Below are 25,163 nucleotides of genomic sequence, written 5' to 3' on the forward strand. Positions count from 1 at the left end.
CCAAGAGGTGATCATGGGATACCAGATCAAAGGCTTTTTTTTAAATACATAGAGAGAATGAAGAACGCCCCTTGTAATGTGGGACCACTGCAGGATATGCTTGGCAAACTGGTGGTCGCACCAAAGGAGAAAGCAGACCTCTTTAACAATTTCTTTGCCTCTATTTTCTTGTGCAGGCACTGGGACTCCCCTACCAAGATTCAGGTCAGTCTTGGGTTATCATGGGGCCCCTCGCATGGCTTCATGAGCACTTGTGGTGCTCTGGCCAGGTGCCAGATGACTGGAAGAGGGCCAATGTGGTCCCCATCTATAAAAAAGGGAAAAGGAAGGACCTGGGCATCTATAGGCCCATTAGTCTTACTTCAATCCTGGGGAAGCTCTTTGAGAAGATTATCAAGGAGCACATCTGTGATGGGCCAGCAGCAGGGATGATGCTCAAGGGCAACCAGCACAGTTTCATTAGAGGCAGGTCCTGTCAGACCAACCTGATTGCCTTTTATGATCAGGTCACAAAATCATTGGATGCAGGTGTCATGGTGGATATAGTCTTTCTGGACTTCAGGAAGGCCGTTGACACTGTCTCCCATCCCATTCTCATTAAAAAGCCAGGTGACTGTAGCATTGATGCCTACAGTCAGATGGATTGCAAATTGGCTGACAGATTGTACTCAGACAGTGGTGGTGGATGGGTCATTTTCAACGTGGAAGTGGGCAGTGGGGTCCCTGAGGGCTCGGTCGTTGGGCCCGCTCTGTTCCATTTCTTTATTAACAATGGGGTGAAGAACAGCCTGTTTAAATTCACAGATGACACCAAGATTTGGGGTAAGGTGGGCATGCTAGAAGTGAAGTACAGATTACAGCAGGACCTGGACAGCTTACAGGGGTGGGCAAATGAAAATAGGGTGGGATTCAGTACTGACAAATGCAGGGTGCTGCACTTGGGCAGTAGGAACCAGCAGCATACCTATGCTGGGGAACTCCCTTCTCAAGAGCACGGTGGCAGAAAGAGATCTTGGCGTCATTATTGACTCCCAGATGAACATGGGCCGACAATACGAGAACACAGTCAGTAGGGCTTACCGGACCTTGTCCTGCATCCACAGATGCATCACAAGCAGGGCCAAGGAGGTGATCCTCCCCTCTATGAAACACTGGTCAGGCCACAGCTGTAGTACTGCGTCCAGTTCTGGGTGCCACACTTCAGGAGGGATGTGGACAGCATTGAGAGGGTCCAGAGGAGGGCCACTTGCATGATCCAGGGACAGCAGGGCAGACCTTATGAGGAGAGGTTACAGGAACTTAACCTGTTCAGCCTTCACAAAAGAAGGCTGAGGGGAGACCTGGTGGCTGCCTATAAACTTACAAGGGGAGACCAGCGGGGTTTGGGAGAGACCTTGTTCCTCCGAGAGCCTCCTGCAGTAACAAGGAATAATGGCCATAAATTGCTAGAGAGTAGGCTTAGACTAGACATTAGAAGGCACTACTTCACAGTCAGGGTGGCTAGGATATGGAACCAACTTCCGAGGGAAGTGGTGATGGCTCCTACCCTGGGGGTCTTTAAGAGGAGGCTTGATGTTTACCTGGCTGGGGTCATTTGAGCCCAGTTCTGTGTCCTGCCTAGGGCAGAGGGTCAGACTAGAAGATCTACAAGGTCCCTTCCAACCCTACATCTATGAATCTATGAACGTGCTGAGGTCCTGGGTGCACATCTAAGTGCTGCACCAAAGAGCAATAAACTCTGGCATGAACTGCACTGGAGTTTATTGCTATGTGCCAATTGCATGTATACAGGTAGGGGTCTTAATCAGGTCTCAAATAGTAATCTGGCCACAGATCAGGTAGCACCTTCTTCCTTAAATAATCCACTAAAATTTAAGGTGGGGGGAAAAGAGAAATCTAGCTTTTTTGGGAGCTCACAATCCTCCTCCTTGCCCACTCCCTACTGGCAACAATATTACTAAAGGAGCTGTTCTGCTATTGACATGAAGAACTCTAGTAACCTCACATCTAGGAGTCACCAGAATTTTGTCTCCTCTGTCTATGCAGATGATCTGTTGTACCTAAATATATGCAAAGCAATTAACATAGAGTGCCCTGCATGATAACTTAACTTATATTTGTTGTAAAGAAACTCTATTTTTTTAAACCTGTTTTCTATCAGGCTCATGCAGCAAATGACATCAGGAATACTTTATCAATATTCATAGGAATTTACTTATTTATTAGTTTTCTAGAGCATTTCTCAAAGCTTTTTTGATCTGTAATTTCTAAGCCTTCAGGAGTTTCTTGATGACTATTTTATTAAGCTTTAGTGTACTGCCCAATTAAGTAGTGCCAGCCTACAAAAAACAATTTTCACTGTTTAAAGCAAAGATATCTTGGAGCTAGTTCCAAAGATATCTGAAGTTATTGCTCTGAACCTGACAGGGGAATGAGTGAAATGAAACAAACATAGAAACTGTTAGTTTTATATGTCAAGGCACAAGTTATTTCTCTTTCCTTTAGTTTCAACCTTTTAACACAGTTTTCTCTATCAACTAGACAAGATGGCGTTAGTAGTAAGGCTTAGGGGAACAGGTAAGATGAATTAAATATGCTCCACACAGAGAATTATTCTGCTATTAGTGGTGCTTGTTTCACAAACCAGCGTTCAGCGTCATGTTTGCAGAGCACCCAAAGTAAAACTAATGACAGGTTAAAGCAAATGTATTGGCCAACTCTTTGCTGCTTGTATGACCTCAGTGGACCTGTCTGAATCTCAACCTTTCATTTTGTTGAGAAATAGAGTTGTAGTAAAGTTCACCTGTTTAAAAACTTCATGGAATACACTTCTTGCTCATAGCATACATCTGTAGTATAGTCTTAAGAAAAGCAGAATTGAAATTGTTTTCAACATTGAATAATTTTTTGTAAGGCATATGAAAATAGCTGCATAAAAATAGCATTGCAATGTATACAGATCTAATCCTAAAATATACTGATCATTTTCACCTGCTATCGAAGACAGTGAAGTTTAAAAATGTTTAATATTTTCCAGAATTAGGCCTCAGCACAGTATGCTGAAGAATCAACTTTAAAATGGAAGTTCAATAAAAAGGCACGTCCTGCTTGGGAATTATTCATTATCATGAAAACATGATCTTTATCATTCTCCCAACATCAGTGAAAGTGATGGTGATTACCTTGGTAAGTGCTAGGCATACAAATTAAAGCTGACTGCAAAATGTTTCAGTTTTCATACACAATAATACAAGATGTCTAAAACCTGGGGAAATAGCTCCATTCCCTAGGTTTTTCTTTTTAGGATTACAAATGAAAAATGGGTTCCAAAGGTATGCACTATTGCAGTGTGAAAGTTTAAAAATCATATGTATATATAAGTGGTAAAACAGGGAATATACCCATACTGACTCTTCATTGTGGGCCATTTTCTTACGTCCTTCAATATCTCTTTGATAATGCTCAGTTAATATGTATTATGTATGTATACACCAGTTATGTATATATGTCAATAAATCTATTTGTATTTTCAATGAGCTTCATTATCACTGACTGCAGACTGGCATGGGCAAAACTATTCTTTTAAACATTTATGTATGTATTTAAATATGTTATATTAATATTTGCATTCTGACAGCAGCAACATGTCAGACATTGTCAGTGCATATAGTAAAACAATACCAAGTACAATAAAGCTTAAATCTACCAAGGAACAACAATGAGGAAGTCAAAATATACTCAAATTTAATATGCATTATATTTCATGTATATATATATATATATATATATATATTAAACTTACTCTTTATTGTGTTTAATTAGATATTCACCACTTAATATGTCTGCCTTCAGCATTATAGAATTCACTGAAAGTTTGGAATATAACACTTTTTCTTTTTAAAACTACTTTCTATTTCAAAAGCTACATTATACTTTTAATTAAAAACATACTGGTATTGAAATAAAACATTCCAATGGACCTGGAACAATGTGTTTCCCAAAAGTTTTGCAGAAAAATTTTAAATGTAATATTTTGTTTCCCTCAGAGTTATATCAATCAGAAAAATCTTTTCAATGGCCACTATATTAGCCTAAAGATTTCAACATTAATATCATGTGACTGTAATAAAGTATAAGGTACTCATTAAGTTAATGTGTGTGAGACTGTAACGAGAAGCCCAGTTCCACTCCTAACACATGGTGGATTAAGAATGGTAGTACAAAAGCAACAAGGGAACTACTTTAATAGCAACTACCTAGCTACAAGTTATCTCCTCAGCTTGGTGAGGGTTGGAAAAGCCTTTTGCGGTCATTTTTCTTTACTTTTTTTTTATTTGCTCATGCTTTGGATTTTCCCTGTATTAATCAAGCCAGCTCCTAGAAAAAGGGAAATTGAGATGACCAATCATCCAGAGCTTTGTTTTCCTGTTATTTGCTGGTGTATCTGCCCACTGGTTGGTACTGTGCAAAAGTTCATATCATGGAGAGCTCTAGATCAAGAAAGAGGTGCCTACTGGATAAATGTTTTTTTGACATAGCTAATAAGCAACTTCCTCTTTATACAAAATATTTTAACTAGGAATAATCAAAACATTCTTGAAAACATTCCTCTTGCCTTATTAATCTATAACAGACCAGGAGAGAATGGAGAAGAAATGGGAGGAAAGAGAAGGCTACAGCATTAGAATTAGCCCCAATTTGTTTTTATTAGGTAATGAAAACTATTTTTGGTTAAGTTTGGGGATAATCATATGTACAAAATCATATGTATAAAACTCATAACAAAAACAAAAGCTCTGGCTCACTGCAGCATAGTATAATTTATTACATATACTTCATTAGTTTTATAATTTTATAATTTAATAACAGAAAGAATATTCTTTGCAGGAATGAGTGAAGTTTTGGGAAAAAAATAAATGTATGATGGAAGGACAGAAAAAAATTTATGAAGCAGGATGGGAAAAGAAGCTTTTTAAAAGATGTATAACAGAACTATAAGAAAGATTTAAGCTTTAATGAAACTTTTGATTCTCATTGAAAATGAAATTATTTATTTTAGGACTCTATGACTCTTATATTTCTAATAAAACTCTTAGGGTGCATCCAGACGAGCGAGCACATGCCTGTTGCTCCACCTCAGATACCTTTGAGGCGGGGTAACAGGCATGTGTGGGAATGAAAAAAATGTTCCCCACGACCCCTGGATATCCAGGGGTCTAAAAAAACTGCTCCGCAATAGAGCAGAGCAAAGTACAGTTCAAGACCATGCCTGGAGCCAGTCCTCTAAAAGAGATGCTCTGGTTTTGGCCAGAGCATCTCTTTTGTGTTCCTGCTGCCGCCGGCCCTGTCCAAGGTAAGTGGGGGGTGTTTCATGGGTGTCGGGGGGGGGATATCCCTGGGGTTGTAGGAGGGTGAGGACCTTGCCCAGATCCCTGAGGCTTGCTAGTCTGGCTCTGCACCGCAACGGGTCACACAGGAGCCATGCCTCCCAGAGCCCTGTGATCCACTCCAGTACAAGGCCGGACTAGCGAGCCACATGGGGCTGGGCCAGGTCCTCACCCTGCTGCAGGCACAGGGGGCAGAGGTGGAAGCTGGCCCTGGGGCCTGGCCCATGCTGACAGGAGCTGGTGCAGCATGCGGTTCCCATATGCTGTGTGGGGTCCTGCCATGACCAGGCCTTTCCTGTAACTGCAGGACCTGGCCCGGCACGCAGGAACCGTGTGAAGCTGAGCCCGGTTCTGCTGGCCCTAGGGTCCCACACACTGGTGTGTACTGCATATTTAAGCACTGTTATTGATGAAAATGGCGGACAATGAAAACCAGCTGAAAATCAGCATATCTGATCAAAGACTTTAAAAGAAATCAAAGGGAATTTAATTTGCCAAATTAAATTGGGAAAATGACAAATTTGTTTAGATACAGAAATAACAAAATAAAATTTGAATGGGGTTACAGAGTCTATGAAAGTCTTATGAAAATTAAGAAAGGCAAGATTCTGTGGTTGATATCTTTTATTAGACCAACTGTATTTTTGGTGTAGGGTGGTATCTGAAAACTTGTCTATGTCCCTCCTAATAATACAATTGTTCCAATAAAAAAAAAAAATCACCTACAAAAGTCCTTGCCTCTCTGCCTTCTGGACCATCATGGATACAGCATCACCACAACAGTACCATAATGCTGAAAATTAACTCTTTTAAGAAATATTTAAATATATATTTATTATTAAGAAAAACCAGAAACAATAAATTTGGAAACACTTTATGTCTGCTAAATGACATGAATATATCCATCTACAGTAACATTGTCCATTCCCCCCCCCACCTAAAATAGCAGGTTTTAAATCCATATCCAAAAAACTACTAGGATCCTCTACTACCAAATCAGACTATCCTGCAACAAGTACTAGTTTTCCTATGTACTGGGCATGTCTAAACATGTGCTTTAATGTGCAGCAGACCTATTTACTGCACAGTAAAGTGTCACCACCTCCACACACAACAATTAGGCCAGTGTAGACTAATTTACTGCGCCATTGGAGAGTCCTGTTGGACACAAGTACTATCTGATACTGCAGTTAATTATTGCACTTAAATGCAAATATAGATAGTGTTGGGGCTGGCTGGGGCATGAGGGTTATTCAGAACAGGGCTAAGCAGCTGCTTCACCTTATGTGGAACTCTGCTAGAGCAGCCCTGCCAGGCTGCTCCCATTGGGGTCCATGTACTGCACATGAATAAATTCCAGAGCATATTACTCCAGAGTTTATTTGTGTGCATTAATTACACATGTAGATATACCCACTATTACCCAGGGAAAAAACATGATAAGCTTTCAGTTTACCCACTTTGGCTTCCAGGATATATTCTTCCCAGTGCTATCAGAAGGAATTTCATATCTTTATATTTTTTCCTGAGTCTATCCCTTTCATTCCAGGAGGCTTTATTTGCTCTTACCTCCTTTCCTTCTCCTCAGATGATAATATCTCATCCCTCTCCTGCTTCTTCTGCTCCCTGAAACATGCCTCAGACTATTCCTCTTTATTTTATTCCTATCCCTTGGATTGTTTTCTCTGCCTGTTCATCTTTCACTCTAAGGGTGTGTACAAGCATTTGGAAGACCCAGCTCAGGTTAGGCAGCTTGCTTTGTGCTGCCTAAACCTATTAGGTTCCACCATGTGCACACATTCATGTGGGCAACCAAAGGCAAGTGAGTCCAGCATAGAAGTGGGACTGGCAGGATTGAAGTGTTGGGGGTGGTATGGTGCTGGTAATTCTGAGAGATGAGGTTGGGGAGAGGGACTAGTAAGATTGGGCAGAGCTGGTGAGTCTGTGGGGCAGCTGCCTAGTTTGGGGGTGTGCTGGTCAGGGTGGGTAAAAATAGCCTGCTCAGGGGTGGGGGCATAACAACAGCAGAGCCCCAAGGCAGTGGAGATTGGCTGGGATTTCCCAGCCTTGGGACTATGCTGGAAACTCATGCAAGTAGTCATTACCCTGGATTAATGCATGCTGATTTTAAGTTTGTTCTCATCTGATGAGAACTAACTTTAAATTATGGTTGACACTTCTAGGGAAACCTAAGCCCTGCGCATATCCTAATGCTTCTCTTTCCCACTTTCACTGAATTTACCATAGTTCACTGTGTACGCAATTCCTCTAGTTCTTGATCAACACAAGTCCTTTCCTTTGCTTTTAAATGGATTAGAAAATTTCCAGAGTATACCAATTATAATGGATTTACAAAATAAATATATTCTGCAGTCTATGTTATAGCCATTCCATATCCACCAAAAATGCAAAGATATCTGGATGTTAATAAAGATGTCTGAAATACTTTTAACAGAGAGGTTCTTTAGATATACAAAATATGTTTGTGTTTACCACTACCACAGCATTTACCACTTGACCTAATAATAGATGCAATGAAATTACATGCAGTCTAAACAGTGACTGAGTCTTTCTACGTGTGGTATGTATGGGGGTCATTCAGTGATTTAATTCACTTAATGAAGACAAGGTGTATTTATTTATATTAACCAAGTACTAGCCTTTATTTATAATTACTAAAACATCAGTGTGAAAGATAGGTAGGTGTAGGTCTCCACAGTTTATTAGATTCCAATATTGCTGAATACTGAGTTGCAGAAATTGATTTATTATTACCTTATCCATGGAAATAAATGCAATATTTTTTCCCCTCAGACCAAACACAAGGCTTCACTGTAAACATTAAAGGGAGAATAAAGCTTGCTCCTAAGGTTTAAAGACATTTCTGAATGAAAATTCCTCATACAAATAATCCAAAAGAGAAAATGTGTGCATTATGGATCAGCTGGAATAAAGAAAAACCTACCTCCCATTCCTTAGTTATGAAAAAAATGTGGACTTATGGAAAATCTTCAGCATACGCCACTTATACACCACAATGCATTTTATTAATTGCTTAAAAAACTAAAAATTGAAGGATACAAGTAAAGATGCAAGAGTGTACAGAGAGAGATAAACCATTAAATAAGAATGTGCCTGATGAAAAAGCCCCTAGTTCAATAAAAGTATTTTTTCATTCTATCTACACAGTGAAAAATAAATGATTAGATAATGAAATGTGTCCACTTAATGGAAGTAATATAGTGTTCAAACATAAATTAAATATTTTCTCTTGGGGAATTAGTATACTATTTTATTTAACTTAATGCAATTTAAATGATAAATAAAATGGTTCTGTAATCCCCAAGGAAAACTTATTTATTTACAAGGTATTTCTTTAGAAGTGGTTATTAGAGTCATGCTCTTCCTGTGGTCTTATTTCATATATAACTGACTGCTGTGAAATAGTGGGTGCATCTACACCTGCAATTAATGCAAAGCAATAAACTCTGGAGCACTCTGAGCCAGAGTAAACTACTTCTAGGTGCAGGGTTAACATATGCACCTGGGTCAGCACCAATTGGAGCTGGGGGGCAGCAGACCTGGGCTGGCAGGGGGTGTAAGGGGTCATTCCCAGGTTCTCGGTGGCAACACCAGGCAGCAAAGAGGCTGGCTGTGGCACAAGGGTGCTAAAAGTGTGAAGCCATATGGCTAGGTGTCAAGTAGGAGTCTGGCCCCTTTTTAGCTGGGTTGACTGGGTGCAATTTATGCCCATGGTCAGCATCCACATGTGCATTTAATCACAGTAAACTACTCCACCATGAAATGGTACTGACCTTGACACTTTACTGCACAGCAAATTAGTGCACTCCATAATAAAATGCATATGTAAATGCTCCCAGTAAGTCTTCATAACTAAACCTCCAAATAAAGGAAAAACAAGTGTCATAGGATATGCAATTCTTAATTTTAAACATTTTTATTCTTCCCTACAAACATCAGAAAGTTATTTTGTTGCTGGAAATCTTTTTTTTTAAATTTTTTTGTGGGGGGAGAAGTGGATCTCAAAACTTCCCAGTTCAACTTATTTAAGATTTTGTTATACATTTAGTAAAAGTAGAGATGTTACAACCAAGAACACTTATATTCTGCCTTTTTAAATACAACTTTCAACATTATCATTCATTCCAGCCATCAATCTCTTAAAAACATGAATATATAGGTATGAAAACAAGTACATCTTGTCCCAAGATGCATCATAATAATTAGAAATTATCAATTTATATTATTTCACCTTAAATTTAAATCAACAATTTACTTATGAAGCCATATTCCTGGCTCTTCATATACCATACCAATGACAGCTTTTGATCAAATTAAATAACATTAAGGCCAGCAAAGAGATTTTCCAGAAATCAAGCATCCCCTACTAAAACCTGAGAGTTGCTCTAAACAGCCCAGATGAGTCATCAACACAGCATTCTAGCGCTCCCCGTTCTTATAGTTTTACAGGGGAGAAATAAAATTACAGAAATCTCATCTAAGCAAAAACTAAGCAAAAACAAACAAATGAAACAACTGCCTTGAATACATGAACACACAGTAGAATCCATGACTATTTACATGACAATTAAGCCATACTATAAAACCATAACAAATTACATGACAATATGGATTTGGTGACTGTGCCTTAGCTCCGCAAACTCACTTAGCCTACCCTGTCGCTACACTCCCCTTAAAATAGGCTAGGGGGTGTGCATAATCAGTTTGGTGCAGAAATCAAATAAACATAATTGTGTCATTAGCTACTGGACCAGGAGATGGTGAACAACCCAACAGCCTTTAAGGAGAGCAGTTCCTGGAGAGCATAATAAAGAATCAGTAAAATACAAGAATTTGTAAGGGATACTTTTTGTAATCTTACAAAATAAATGGCAAACTGAGAGGTCAAACAACAGTAGAATCTAAACATTATCAGTTTCTTACAGTTCATCCAGACATCAGAATCAACACATTTTAAATGCATTGAAAAATAAAAATTAAATACATTTACATGAAATAGAATGATTTGTTTAAAGTAATATTCATAAATATTACTTAAATCATTTAAATGCTTTTAAAATTGACATAGGTTTCTTTTTGGAACCTGGCTAGCAAAATCTGCTTAAATATTATATTTGTTCTTCTTCTTTTTTTATTTAAATTTGATATTAGATACAGTAACCTGAACAGATTTCTATATGTGCAAAGTTACTAAATTATAACCTTATTTTGGATAAAGGAAGAATGCAAATGTCTTAAAACCATTACCCTTCAACTGGAGGAGGGAATTCAAGATTCTGAGAACCAAAATAATGTAATTGATGCTGCAAAATCAATGACTGCAGATGAACTAATAAATTCTATTTGATGCACTCTACTTATTATTGCATTTGCTTTACATATGCAATACTTTAAATGGTTGTGCAACAGTATAAATCTAAAGAAATCTATTAAGCTTAATTGTCACAAATGACATTGGTTTCAATCTAACTTAAAATGAGAAGAATTGCTATTTACTTGTCACTTTCTAAAATATTTGTTAAAATATAGATTTCTGGTAAGTTAGTGTACAGGACTTAGGTGTCTTAAAACATTAAACTTTGCTTTGATACAGGTTTTCCTAAGGTCTTGATAAGAATTTAAGAAGCATTTATCTAAGACAAGGTTGTCCAAGTTGTAGGTGCCCCTGGGCTACATCAGTGGGAGATGCATGCTGCACAAGCACCACCAGTGTAAGCCATGGACACTCCGAGCCGTACATTATGTGAACACCCCTTTGCTGCACCATATTACATGGGCATGCCAAGCCACTGGTTTCCTTGATGCCATGCGCTGCATTGCCCCACTAGACCCCCTGGGATGGGGGCAGAAAGTAGAAGCTGGAGAAGAGAGGGGGACACTGGAAACCCTGGCTGCTGCTGTAGGTGGAGTGATGAGGGGAGAGGTAGCCAGGTAGGAGTCTACGGGCAACATATTGACAACCTTGGGCTAAGGGACAGAGGTCTGTTGTGTAAATACAACTGTGATTTGCACTGCCCCTCTCTCTTTATTCTGAAAATAAGTACAGTTAACATCAATTAAAATAACGGTTCTCTGAAACCAACATTAAGAAATGCAAAACCTGCCAGCACATCTCCACCACCCCCACAATACCTTCGCCCCCCAACAGAATCATCACCATTCCTGGATTTTACACCTGCACCTCGAGGAATATAATATATCTTATCCAGTGCACTGAATGTCCTGATGGAAAATATGTAGGAGAAACCAAACAACAACTGTGCACCAGAATGAATGACCACCAGTATCTGGGGGAACGTTTGTTCACCGGAGTGCCCCAAGGGATGACGAGGTCGAACGGTCACAAACTCCTGCAAGACCGTTTCAGGCTGGACATAAGGAAGAATTTCTTTACTGTCTGAGCCCCCAAGGTCTGGAACAGCCTGCCATCGGAGGTGGTTCAAGCACCTACATTGAGGACCTTCAAGAGCAAATTGGATGCTTATCTTACTGGGATCCTATGACCCCAGCTGACTTCTTGCCCTTTGGGCAGGGGGCTGGACTCGATGATCTTCTGAGGTCCCTTCCAGTCCTAATGTCTATGAAATCTATGAAAATCTATCAAAGACAAGAATACCCAACTACCTGTGGGTGCACACCTCTCACAAGACAATCACTCCCTCTCCGATCTCTCAGTTCTAATCCTCAAAGGGAATTTACAAAACACCTTTTATAGGTGAGCCCAGAAACTTTACTTAATAAATCTACTGGATACAAAAAATCATGGATTCAATACAGACATTGGATTTATGACACATTACAACCTGCCTGACATCCTCTTCACCATGTACCTGTAAGACCTGACCTCTTATACTTTTCTTTCCTCTTCAACCCTTTCTCCCCTCCCCTCCCCTACTTTTCTGCCCTTTGTCTTCTTAATTTACAGCTATTTCCTTTTTCACACACAGCCTCTTTTCTACCTTCAGTTACTACTACTGTAGAGTCTCCCTTACTCACCTTTGGCTCCCCCTCCTTCCCTGCTCCACATTTTGTTTTCCTAATTTCTATCTATTTACATTTTCACTGAAATCCTGCCACACTTTTAGCATCTTTCATTCCTTGGAGTCTCAGAACAGCAGAGACTCCCTACAGCTGAAGAAAGGTGATTGTGCCTGAATTGTGCTAAGAATTTTTTTTTCCAGCTACTCAGTTGGTCTAATAAAAGACATCACATCTGTTCAAAGAATTTTGCTTGCCTATGTCCTTAGACCAACTTCACTACAACCAAAAACCATGAAATCAGCATCCAGTTTTTTAACTTCCTATTTGGGCAAAAGTGAAACCAGCAAAACCCAAAAGAGATGCAGATTTGCTTTGTTCAAAATCCCTAGTATGGCCAGTGTCATCTGGGATTGCTTTCCTGCCATTTTGACTTTAAGGTCAGTAAGAGATTTGTAGAAAGCCACAAGAGAGCATCTGAGTCTTTCCTCCAGTCTGAAGGCTTTTTGATTGGTAGCAATGTGAATCTAAGTATTAAGAGAAGAATGTGTTTGTTTTACATGCAAAAAACAACCAATATATTAATTACACACAGAACAATTAATACTCATCTCTGCAGGAAATAAAAATGAATATGTTATATTATCTATATATTATATGAATATGCATGGCATATATTTAGCTTTGTGCAGGAATCAGCTTGGTGCAGTGTTGCCAAGTTGTGCCCGCCATTCTAAGAGGTTTAGGCAGGCTGTGGAGCAGCCGGCAGATGCAGTCAGGCCCAATTAGGCAGTCACATGATCACAAGAGGACCATACTGGATGAGGGCTGGGCAGCCTCAGTATAAACCCAGACTCTAGGAATAGAGCTGGCAGTTACACTAAGGGAGCCAGAGAAGCAATATCACTGAGCTTGCAGACTGCAGGTCCTGGAACACCTGGAGATCAGAGCAACAACTATGGGGATGGAGGAGGTTCCTTGGTCTTGGATAAAACCAAAAACTGCACTCTGCTGGGATGGGATGGTGTGGTGGGGCTGTTTGTGGTGGGGCAGTCTCCAGGAAATGCCACACGTGTACCTCCCCAGTGAAAGGTAAGGATGGGGTGCTGTAAAGCCTCAGCCCCCATGACATGGTGGGTTACCCTGTAGAGGGGAGAGGCTTGAGTGGGCTGTAGGCTGAGTTAGGGACTCCCAAGGCCAGAGAAGAACGTGGGTCGGAATCAGCCTAGTGTGTGGGTGATACCCCATTATAGAGTAGGGTTTGAATTGGGTGGCCTGAAGGTCTATTTCGGTCAGGATTGACAGTGAAAGAGATGAATCCTGAAGGGCTGTATAGAGTAGGGAGTCTGGGTGGTCCTGAAGGGCTATATAAAGTAGGGCAGTGTGACTAAGGCCCAAGAAAGGGGCAGAGTGAATGTTGCCCTGCTAGGGGTAGAATGATAGAGGCTCAGCATGGGACTGAGTTTAGCTCAGTAAGGGGCCAAGATAATTTTTACCAGTATGTAATGCTATCTGTGAGGTATGGGACATGGTATAAGGGGAGGTTGGTGTATAACGAGAGTGGTGGTGGATGGGTTATACTCAGCTTGACGGGTTGGGAATAGTGGGGTCCCCCAGGGCTCGGTCCTGGGGCCTACACTGTTCAACATCTTCATCAGCAACTTGGATGAGGGGGTGGAAAACACATTGTCCAAGTTTGCCGATGACACCGAGATGTGGGGAGCGGTAGGTACGCTCGAAGGGAGAGAGAGGCTGCAATTGGATTTAGACAGACTACAGAAGTGGGCGGATGGTAATAGGATGAGCTTCAATGTAGATAAATGCAGGGTGCTGCACCTGGGGAGAAGGAATCCACAGCATATATACAAGCTGGGGAGCTCCTCCTTGAGAGCACAGAAGTGGAAAGGGATCTTGGAGTCATTATTGATTCCAAGATGAACATGAGACGTTAATGTCAGACCTTAGCCAGAAAAGCCAACCGCACCTTGACATGGAACCAAAGATGCATCTCAAGCTGGTTCAGAGAGGTGATCCTCCCCCTCTACATGACATTGGTTCTGCCTCAGTTGGAGTACTGCATCCAGTTCTGGCCATCGCACTTTAAGAAGGATGTGGCCTGCCTTAAGATGGTTCAAAGGAGGGCCACCCTCTTGGTTGGAGGGCAACAGGGCAGGCCCTGTGAGGAGAGGCTGAGGGACCTTAACCTGTTCAGCCTCAGCAAATGGAGGCCGAGGGGGCATTTGGTGGCTGCCTACAAACTTGTTAGGGGAGATCAGCAGCAAATAGGAAGGGTCCTATTCCCCCGAGCAGCACCTGGGGTGATAAGGAACAATGGCCAGAAGCTGCTGGAGAATAGGTTCAGGTTAGAGATTAGGAGGCACTATTTCACTGTTAGGGTGGCCAGGATCTGGAACCACATTCCTAGGGAGGTGGTCCTCGCTCCTACCTTGGGTAAATTAAAAAAGGTTGGATAAACACCTGTCTGGGGTCATGTGATCCCAGCGTGTGCTCCAGTCAGTGCTGGAGGGTCAGACTAGATGACCTATTTAGGTCCCTTCTGACCCCTAACTACTATGTAACTATGAAACTATGAGGTTTTAGAGCCATGTATTTCACCTTTGGTATCAGGACAACCAAATGGGTAGCCTCCTGCATATACACACCTTTTTTTGTAGAAACATCAAAAGCATGGCAGATGAGGCAAGGTGGACTGCCTTGATGGGACTCAAGACAGCCCTGTGTCACATACAGCTTCATTACTGATGAAATTTGGACACACACATGCACACACACACAAATCTAACAAGTAGTAGTGAATAGCTTGATACAACTTGAACAAATAACAGCCTAGAACAACTGCATTTGAGGAATGCCAGCTGCGCTATCATATTCAAGATGTTGATATTTCAGGAGGTAGAAGCAGGAGAAACCTCTCTTCCCATTTTGGGATCAGGACCTTGATACAGAATATTTTCAACCTTTCTCCATTTTTGGCCTAAACAAAGACCAACACTTTTTGTGGGGAAGTTTTATTGGTGGATTATAGTTTAAACTCTCAGACTTGACTGAAATTCAAGGAAGACATTATAAATAGGTCCACTTAAGTTTCTCTCAGGAGCTCAGGATGAATTACAACAGTACAATAGAAACACTTTCTCCAGAAGACTTCCCCATAAACACTAACATTACCACTGCACTTTTTTCTCCTTAAGGTTTGTGTATACTGCAGTCACTGCATTTACCCAGTTTCTTGAGCAGGTTTTCACAAACTTTCAGTGAGTTTAATTGCTGCCTTAACTGGACTGCTAGTAATATCCAAATTAATTATTTAAAAGCTAGCTCAGACAATCACTCCTGTGCTTGCAAGGTAAATAAACTCTTATAGCAGATATGACAAGAGGAGCAGATGAATGAGCAAGAATATATTCAAGATGGAATCCATGGCATCATGCTATAATGCAATCAATGTCGAAGTTACAGTAAATGATTTAATGTTTGATGTGGTCCCTTGAATTTCAGATGAACCTTACTTCTCATGACAATCAGTCTTTGCTGGAAAAAAACAAGTATTCATTGAAACACTGCAAACAAGAAAAGAAACTGATTATAATATAGCTTAAGTTTTACCTACATAATCTAGCGATGAACATCAAAGTGACTGGTTGGATCAGGCACTCTGTGAAATCCTCTCTTGGAAACAAAAAAGGGAATGTATCAACATGTGGGCTGCAAAAAAAGACACAAAGAGAGAATTAATGAAATGAACAGTAGATGCAGAAAAGAAGAAACCAGATGAGGCCTTGACGTTTCCTTTCAACTGGGGGGGAGAGGGAAAAAAACAAACATACTAATATTTAGGACTTCAGTAGCTTTTTGTGCACCTGATTTTTATATTGTGCTCAGTGGTTTTAAGCATGAAAAACACCCTGGGTCCAGATTGTCCAATACATTAAAGCATTTTTCAGGTACTGTAATAAGACAAAAATAAAATAAGCCCTTTACCCAGTGCTAAGAGGTATTTATTCATATAGTAAATTTCTAGAATGACAAAAAGACACTATGGGAACTTGTATAAGTGATGGTGAGACGATGTACGCATGATAAAAATTTCCCTTTGTATTGCTTAATGGCATCACACTTTACATGTATGCAAGTTTTGGAGGTTTTATATTAGATCTCATTGGGCGCGTGTAGACAAAACGGGGGTCCTAAATTGAAGTCTTGGGTTTTTAAAAATATTGCTTCAATTTAGGATCAATTAAACTCCCATGTCATGCACACACCCCGCTGACTTACCAGCCTCTCCGGTGATGAGGAGGGGAGGGCAAGCTGCTGGCGGGCAGAGCGGTCCCTGGGCTGTGGGGCAGGGGGGCAGTGCTTCACTCCGTGGCAGTGGCAGCCCCCGTCAGGCAGCACCCACCCACAGGCACCTAGATTGGGCAGTCCCAAGGGGCATCGCAGCTGTGGAGGGAAGTACAAGGCCCTGTGCAGCTCAGGCAGTCAGGCAGGCTCCAGAGGGCAAAACCCCCCCGATGAAGTCAGGCTCACCACTTCTCTTGGGCAAAGCCTGTGTTCCCCGGCTGCTGCCAGGCTGCCTGCAGGGCTTCCTGCAGAGCCATGGACCTGCACGGAACCTAGTGCTTCACTTCATAGCTGTAGGCACAGCAAACTAAAACTTGTTGGAGGAGTTTTAGTTTGCTGTGCCCCAAGTCATTTAAGGTGCATTACACTGCCAAATTTCCTATAGTGTCTGGAATTAATGCACAATACACCACCAAAGCATGCAAACACCAACACCATTAAAGTGATGCAAAAGCATTTACCCTGCTTTAAAATGACATGCATACATGCCCCTTGTTTTGTCTACACACAGCCATTGTTACAAAACTAAACCACATCCTGATTGCAATTTGCAATGATACAGTCATAAATCTGTCACGTGTACATGTTAATTATGTGTCCTGAATCCCTTTGACCAATTGTCACTACACTTTTTGTATTTTGAACCCCCTTTTTGCATGTATTTGTGTGTAATAATGTTTTAGGACACCAGGGGTAGCTGCAGAGGCCAACATGAATATATCTACTGCTCACCTTATTTCCTTACTTCATTAAATAAATAATTTAAAGAAACCATTTTTGCTTGCCATCTCCTATTTCGCTTGGTTTGGTGGGTGGGTGTCTTCAGTGATGGAAGATTTGGGCGATCCTGGTCTCTTTTGGAGATTGATCAGTGTCTCCTGTGAATGTGCTCCCTTCTCCATTATTGGGTATAATGTGCTGTGTGTGGTAGCCTGACCCCCTCTGTGCTATTACAGAAATCCTGCACACTGAAGCATGCTATTATAGGCTCCTCCTCTGGGCATTTAACAGCTAATAGAAGGTTAATGGGTTCCCTTGCTGCCTGGACAACTGTCCAGCTCTCATTCTTTACAAAAACAGGGGACGGGAGCTCTGGCTCTGTTGGGTGTTTTCTACTCTGAGCATTTAACATCTGATAGGAGGTTTATGGGTCCCCAAATTTCCCTTATTGTCTGAACAATTGTCAGTCTTTTCAACAACAGGGAGATCATCTCTTGCCCTGTTGGGTATGCCCTACTCCAGAGAAAGGAGGAGTGGCTACAGGAAACAAGTCTTGTTGGGAGTGGGACCTGTGACTCCCCACCCTGTACCTCTAAAACATCCCTTTTCAACTGGCTGCAGTGTAATTGCCTCCCATAACTCCATTAATTCACTCACTGCTTTTATATAAAGCTGACAAGTGGTGTTCTGTGAACTCCATCACTAGCCTAAAGTGTAGCTGCTCTATGAATAGCAGGTGAGTTCTACCATCATTAATTCCCTCACCAGCTATTTCTCAAATGGACAGCATTTCACACCATGTCCTGCTGAGAGTGGTGTCTTGACACAAGGATCACTGGGCAGCCTAGCACTGTTCCAGAATGAGCATGCCTATAAGATACACAGCCTTCCTATGCAGTCAAACCACACCTCCCTGGCTCAACTCTGCCTGGCCCCCTAAATGTCCCAGCAGGTGAACCCCTCTGCCTGGTACCAAAGGTTGCAACACGTGTGGAGCATGTCTGTTGTCCAAACTTTGCACAAACACTCTAGGGTTGAAAAGGTGTGAACTTCCTTTGCTCAGAGGTCACCTCAAGATCATTTTGGCTGGCTGCAGCTTGACAGCTGCCCAAAACACCATTACCTGGCTCACTGCTTTAACGTGAACCCAACAAGTGGTGTTCTGTGAACCCCATCACAAACCTACAACACGATCACTTTATGAATAGCAGGTGAGTTCCATCACCATTCATTGCCTCACTATTTTTCAAATACACAGCATTTCACACCATGTCCCACTGGGAGCAGTTTCTTGACACATGGGTCACTAGGAAGCCTGGCACTGTTCCACAGCATCCAGAATGAGCATGCCATAAGATACACAGAGTTGCTATGCCAGAGCCCCCTTCCCTGGTGACCATCAAATACCCTAGGTGTGCAGCCCCTCCTTCCCCTCCCCCAAAGCTGACTGGCAGTTCCAGGGCAACAGATACTTTTCCTGGTTTGCCCTGGTGACTCAGCCTTGAGGTACAAGCCAGACCTGAGGCTTGTGCCTGCCCTACACAAGGGAGGGGGCAGGTGGGCTTTCAGGAGGCTGGACAGTCTGTCAACCAATGACCCCTGGGAGCAGTGTCTTCACACATGGGTTACTGTTTAGCCTCACTTTAGCCTGCTGTTGTGCCAGCCATGGACAGGGATTTTTTGTGGCCAGTCTCTTGCAATAATAGGAGAGGGGAGCTCTGGCCCTGTTGGATGTGTTCTGCTCTGAGCAATTAACACCTAATAGGAGTTTGATGGGTCCTCAAAGTTTACTGGGCCATTTTAACATTCTCCTTTGAGAGCCTCAGAGCAAGAGCTCTCCATTGAACAGGCAAGAAGTACACACACCAGGGACATACAGCTATCTATGCCAGACATGGATTCCAAGGGGTCCCCAAAGACCTCAGCTCCAGCAACATGGTATGAGCATCCTCCCATTCCCTCCACCCACCGTCTCCCCCTACATTATTATTATTCCTTTTGTCCTTGTAATTCCTCCCCACTCCCATTTTCATTGTGACAGTGGTGGTGATCCCACCATGCACTGTCCTACCACTACAGGGTGAGAGAGGGGTGCACTTCCCTTGGCCAGGTTACCTCAAGACTTATAAACTGAGTGCAAAGCTCTCTGGGGGGGTGGGGGGGCTTATTGATCCAAGATGTCTGATGTTCAGTGGAGAACAGAATGGACTTGAGGTGAAGGGGTGGAGGAGGACATATTTACAGCCATGTGTTTAAAGCAGGATTGCACTTGTTTACAGGCACTCAGGGCCTGCTACTCCCCACAGACAGGCACCTCTTCTTGGGCATGTTGGTCAGACTGCTTCTTTTCTGGTCACAAGATTCACTAAGTGCATCTTTTTAGAGTGGCAAGCATCCTTAATTCACCCTATTTTCTGCATTTCTTGATTTTCAGCTGATTCCAGTGCTACCACCAACGACAGACAGGCAACCAAGGCAGGCTGCAGCCAATGCAAGAACCAACAGGATGGAGAATGCCCTTAGGGAGTGTGAGCAGTGGCTGCACAAGCTGGTCAGACAGGCCCATCATGCTATGGGAAGCATCATGGCCATCCAGCACAAAAGGAACTGTGTTGAGTCCAGGAGGCATTCCAAGACCTGGCAGAACTGGAAAATACTGATGGCTGTACTGGTATTGATTCTATACCTGGTGGTTGTTGGCCCTCCCCTGCACTTGGCCCTGTACCTACCCCTGCAAGAGAGCAGCAACAGTGGGCACAGATCCATTCTCTGTGATCCGATAATTCTCTGTCAAGCTTTGAATGAAAGTCCACCTTAGACCAGGTTCTTTTAGTTATATTGATTATTGGTCATTTCATTTTTTCACAATTCATGTGCTATTACAGTAAGTGGGATGTTATTGTAATTGTTATAGTAGTGGCACCATTATTGTCATTATGTTTTTTCACTATTCATGCACTTTTACAGTAATTCATAGTAATTCATACTGAGTATAAATCACTATCTTAAAGGAGTTGTTCTGTGGTTTGTCTCTTTTTTTTAATTTTTGTTGGTTGTAAATAAAGCTTTCTACTTGCTTTGTTGGATTTTTCACTTTGCATTGTCTCTCCTTAAGAGGAGGACTGTGGATGTGGGTGGGGGTTGATAACTTGTGGAAGGTGGGGAAGTTGTGAGTTGACCCCAGGTTAGCTTCATGTTGGTCTTTGGTCAGCTTGATGCTCTAAACAGCTTGATGCTGGTCTCTGGTCACAATAATAAAATCCTCAGCCTTGAAAGCTCCAGCCTCTCCACCATACGTAGTGGAAGGGATATGTTCCAAGACCTAGACTGTACTGACCCCCAGACCTATTTCTACCACTTTTACAAAACAATTTTGGTACTCTCCAACAGCAGACACTACACACAAGCACGAGGCACCATCATAATGGGGATGACAACTACAGAAACACATATCACAGACAATGAGCGAGGAACACAGAACCACACAGGAGACTATTTGGTGCTCATCACTCCCACAATGTACTGCACAAATCAGTTGACTGAGGGTTTCCACTACACCAATTGCATAAGAGTGAATTTACCTCGCATATAATGAATTTTTGGTATAAAAAGGGTCATCGCATAAGAGCAAATTCCCACAAAGAGAACCCGCATAAAGCGAGGGAACCCTGTATTAGCATGCTGTGATGTATAGGTGCTCCCTGCTGTAATTTAGTACAAAGAAATCAGGGGGGTGGATCGTCACGTGGGAACCCCTGAAGTAATTTACTGTTAACAGCACACTGATCATTTTATCATATTTCTGAGAGATCACATGTGCACAGTGATAGAAAAAATTAAAACCCACCATTTCAATTTAGGGGGTATAGAATGAAACCCTGAGGACTAAACTCCCATCACTTATACAAGTATCCCATGACATCTCCTTCCCAAAATGTATACTTTTAGCTGCAGGTATAAGTATAGATCAAGCTTATATGTTGCTCTAACCTGCATCAAAGGGCTGGGCAATACAGCCTACTGATGTCTCTTGTTTACACTAATATAATTTAATGCAGAATTAAGTTGTTATGGAAACTTTATCAACTAATTCGTCTTTCCAATAGCTCTGTGAGGCAGGTAAGAACATTATCTCTGCACTCCAGGTAGGGAAACTACATGGGCTTCTATATCTTGAACATATAGATATTTATCTTCAAACAAAATTAAAACCAAACAATCATTCTCATCTTATTGGTTCAGAACTGAGGCACACAGAGATTAACTTACTTATCAAATATGACACAAAAGAATCTGTGACAGAGACAGGATTGGAACCTAGATTTCCCATGTCTTTATACAATCTCTTAACCACAAGACTGCACATATGCAGAGAAAAGTGTAATGACGTGGACAGAGAGGAACAATGAGTCATGAAAGAACAGAACTAAGGGTTTGTTTTTTCCCCTGCTCAAACCACACTTGTTTCTGGAAGCCACTAACTGGCAAAGCTGGAATTCATTCTGAATTCTCGTATGCAAATAAAAAGCAATAGACTCCAGGAACAATATTTAATATAATGGTTCTCTGTAAAAATGACATGCACACATATACAAAGTATTTTTTTAAATCACAATTGATGGTAAGAAGTCAGGTGTAAAGTGAAGGAAGAATTGAAGGAGCAGGAATAGTCACTGATTAATATTCACCATTTCCTTATGTATCATTAGTACCAACTGGCATCACATGTTGATGTCATTGCATGTATTAGGTGGTGTTGCCGAGTAAATTTTCAATAAGATTTCCAAAGTAGCAGAATTCTAACTGAGCAGCTGCTGTATGTCCTAGCTCATTGACTCTTTATGTACCCCTTTAGCACAGCAAAAGACCTGCTTTTGAAGTAGAATATGAAACTAGTCAGACAGCACCAAGATCAACTGGGTTTATTGTACAATCAGCTTCCATTGAATTCTGTGGACAATGATAGATAAAGGTTAAAATCTATTCCTTCTCTGTAATAAAAGAAATTATTATTATTTTACATTTACTCTTTCTGCCAGTATAGGTTAAGAGTAAGTCTATTCTACCTACAAGGCATCTAAAGTGGATATATGCCATTGGGAGATTATATTCCACCCTGTGCTAATCCCCGAACAATTGTTAATGCAAAAGGTGAGTTAGTCCTCTCCCTTCTTGAAGCTTTTTTGTTACTCAGTTTTAAGAGTCAGATAACAACGGGTTGCAAAAGTAGAAGTATTGGTGAATTTTCAAAAACTTGAAAAAGTGGAATATAATCAGACTTAGGCACCTAGGACATTTTTACACATGCTGTGGGACATGGCACCGGGAGCTTTAATTAGCGAGCAATGTTCATGTGTCGTGTATCAGTGTCCCTAAATTGAAAAAAAATGGCAGTGGGCAGCTTTAAACTAAAACTTGTTGAAAACATGTTTTATTTCAAAGTGCTCCGCCACCTTTTTTGCTGTGTGGAGACGTGCTGCGACTCTGTTGTATATGATATGGAAGGCAGCCAGATCACATCAATTTCTGTGCTCCAGCAGACTCGATGAATCAAGTCTGCTCTGATGCACTGCATTTCCAGTGCACTGAAGCAGGCTCTGTGCATGTGTATAGGAGCCCCTAAAGTCACTATAGCTGCATCATGAGTGGAATAGGATTTGGCCCTAACTGTAGCAGCTCTAACAGGTGCATCTGCTACATCCTTGGCTAAAAGGCCTAAGTCTTTTATCTTAATAATGCTTCATACATTCATTCTGGTATCAGGCCCTGTGCTGAAGACCTTTCATGACATCCACATCATCATCTTTTTAACATGTATTAAGCAATTTAAAAATAGTTGTTTACAATGTCCAGATTGAGGACATTGCAGATACCAAATTGAAATTCTATGTAGTGATAACCAAGAACTTCTTATGGGAATTCATCATCCAGAACATTAATTTCTCACTTGCACTTGTCAGGGCACATCATTCAAAGATGTGGAAAATGTTATTTAGTATTGTCAGTACAGCAGAGGAAATATTTTGCCTCATTAGATGAAGTATGTTTCTGAATCTACCTTGGGCTTAGTTACAAAAGCATTTAATGAAGAATTACTCTTTTATCCTATGAAGAGATGAAAAGTTTCCCAGAATTAAAACAGTTCAATAATGAATATTGAGGAATACTCATCAATTTTCCCTCTGGTATATTAGTCCCTGACATTTCTTTTAGACTAGAGTCATAAATTACTCTTAACCAGTGAATTATTTGCCAATGATTTTCCACTATATTACCATCATATTTTCTCATGTACAACATGCATCCTTTCCATCAAAATCAAACTGGGATGCATGTAATATGTGGGAAAGTTGATTCCTGCTCCACAGTGCAGCAGCTGTGGTATTACTATCACTATTGAAGCAGCTAAGGGAGTCAATTGACATAATGGTTCATTTTCTCTTTTTAATTATCTCAATATTTCATTAATCAAGCTAACTTTTCTTAAGGTGATTTTGTGTCTACTAACTGCTCCTGGTCCCCCTATTTAGCAGCACCTTTAGCTCAGAGTCTTCAGCACACATGCTTTAGGTCTTTTTCAAAAGCACAGATCTACCCAAGAAGATTAGTCTTCACCAGCAGGTAGGGACTTGTATTTAGTTATGCAGGAAGGGAGGGTAAAGCAGCTGAAAATTATGCTCTGTCCATGCTCTATGCAATTATAACTCCGGAAAAATCATTTTTCTTCATTCTGCCTTTCAAAAACAAAGTGTGAATCAGGGCATGTTGCATGCAAGAAAATATAGTATTCTTTCATTTGTGCCAGTTATTCAAAATACATCATTAGAAGATATGTATCTATATCTAGATCTATATATTATATAGATATATTATATAGATCTAGATATAGATACATATATAATCAATTCTAAGACTTGCTTTATGTGTTCATATTCCTATTATGATGGGCTTTTAATTTTTCCAGATTTTTTTTTACAAATACCCAAATACATGAATACAGTGGATGTACACAATAAAAATACTACGTGTTGCTCATGATTTGTAGTAAATCTTGATAGAAGCCAAAAATATGTGATTTTGAAAAAAAACAGTAGTACTGGGTTGTTTGAATATAAGTGTTTGGTGTCCAAATTCGCTTTTAAAATTAAGTTTATTCTGAACTGTGGTTTGGGCCTAAACATTTCTCATTTATAAAGAAAGAAATGTCATTATAACGCAGTTCTCTCAGAAACACCATGTTTCAGTGTGTTATGAACTAGAAACTAGTAATACTAATTAATGAAATCAGACACTGATGCAGTTAATGATTAATGAACTTCAAAGTTTTTAGGTTTGGTTCAGATAAAGCAGACAGGAGTTTCATCTCATCTGAACAGAAATTTTTCATTTACAAAATTTGGTTTGTAAAGTTTTCACATATTTCTCACTTTCGAAAGTACTTCAAGCATAAACCTAAATTGTGTATGATCCTAGCCAGAAACACACATGTAAAACCGAGACAAGAGTACCGACTGTTCACTGTATTGAAGAAAGAATGCTGTATATGAATGTGGAGTTTGGTCTTTGTTTTATCACAGTATTTTGCAAATAGATTATTCTAATTAAAAGGTAGAGAGTATCTACCAAAGTAGAAGTGGATGCTCCTTCCACTGAAAAACAGAAGAAACAAATACT

This window comes from Crocodylus porosus, unplaced genomic scaffold, assembly GCF_001723895.1.
Source record: "Crocodylus porosus isolate Cpor-Errol unplaced genomic scaffold, CroPor_comp1, whole genome shotgun sequence".
Classification (NCBI taxonomy): domain Eukaryota; kingdom Metazoa; phylum Chordata; order Crocodylia; family Crocodylidae; genus Crocodylus; species Crocodylus porosus.